The sequence below is a fragment of the Aquarana catesbeiana genome, linkage group LG11 (assembly GCF_042186555.1).
Source record: "Aquarana catesbeiana isolate 2022-GZ linkage group LG11, ASM4218655v1, whole genome shotgun sequence".
In the NCBI taxonomy this organism is placed as follows: Eukaryota; Metazoa; Chordata; class Amphibia; order Anura; family Ranidae; genus Aquarana; species Aquarana catesbeiana.
In genome coordinates, this window is record NC_133334.1 from 120,919,784 (window position 1) to 120,921,347 (window position 1,564).

The following is a 1,564-nucleotide window of genomic DNA, read 5'->3' on the forward strand; positions in this document are numbered from 1 at the left end:
ATCAGTGCTGCTTCTGTAGTACAAGCGGGGTTGGTCGGGTCCTCTGAGAACCACCATTTCACCGTTACTAAGACCACCGCCCAGTAATATTTCAGGAAGCAGGGCAAGGCCAGTCCCCCCAACACCCCTGGTAGTTGTAAAGTTGATCTAGCTATTCTAGGGGCCTTCCCCTTCCAAATAAATGAGGTAATGATACTGTCCAGATGTTTAAAGAAAGTTATCGGTATTGAGACCGGGGTTTGTCGGAACAAATAAGTAAATTTGGGTAGCACCGACATTTTAATTAAGTTAACTCGGCCAACTGGCGTTAGAGGTAAAGACTTCCCGGTGGTGCATCTTTGGGATAAGTGACTGACCACTGGGTTTAGGTTAAGTTTTAAAAAAAAATTTAAATCACGATGGATTTCTACCCACAAATATTTAAACTGGGGGACCCTACGGAGCTGGCCATCCATCTGCAAGAAGAGGGACTAGGACGACTTTCCCCAATTTATACGTATGCCAGAAAACTTTCCAAAGTCGTTAATTACTGAGAGGGCTGCCTGTAGAGAGGCACCATCATCCCTAAGGTACAATAGGGTGTTGTCAGCATACAACGACACCTTTTCTTGTATGGATCCCCTTATGATCCCTCGAATTTCAGGAGTAGCCCAAAGTAGGGCGGCCATGGGTTCAATCTCTAGGGCAAAAAGTCCCGGCGAGAGAGGGCACCCCTGTCTGGTCCCTCTGCACAGGGGGAATGGCGGAGATAGCACAGTGCCTGTGCATACTCTGGCCGTCTGGGCCCTGTACACCATCCTGACCCAGGAGACAAAGACTGGACCGAACCCGAATCTGTGGAGGACCTCCCAAAGATAGCCCCACTCCACAGAGTCGAAGGCCTTCTCTGCGTCCAGAGAGGCGACAATTTCGTCCTCACCATCCTCCTTCCCCAAGGCCAGGACCGCATACAGCCCGCGGATGTTTATATCCGTGCCCTTACCTGGCATAAAACCTGACTGATCTTCATGAAAAAGGGTATTACTTCATTTAGGCGCTTGGCGAGAATTTTGGTCAGTACTTTCACATCCGAATTAAGCAGGGATATGGGTCGATATGAGGGGCATAATTAGGGGTCCTTCCCTGGTTTGGGTATAACCACTATAATGGCTTGTGCCATAGACAGCGGGAGCTCCCCATTTTGCAAGGTATCCGCAAGCATTGCATGCATCCTACTGGCTACCTCCCCCATATACTGTTTGTAGAATTCGGTAGGGAGACCATCCACACCTGGGGTCTTTCCTGTCTGCATGGAGCTCACCGCTCGCTGAATCTCCTCCAGAGTTATTGGGGCCTCTAGGACCTCCCTCGCAGTGGGTGTAAGGACCTGGAACGTTACCCTGTCTAGAAAGTTTGAGAGCTCTTCAGAGGAGTATTGTGTTCTAGAGGAGTATAAAGTCGAGTAATAGAAAAGCTGGCATTAATATTTACTGGGTCAGATACTAGAGTCCCATCACTTTTTTGGATGCGGGCTATGGTGGAGATTGGAGACTGCTCCTTGGCCAGCCAGGCGAGAAGCCTGCCC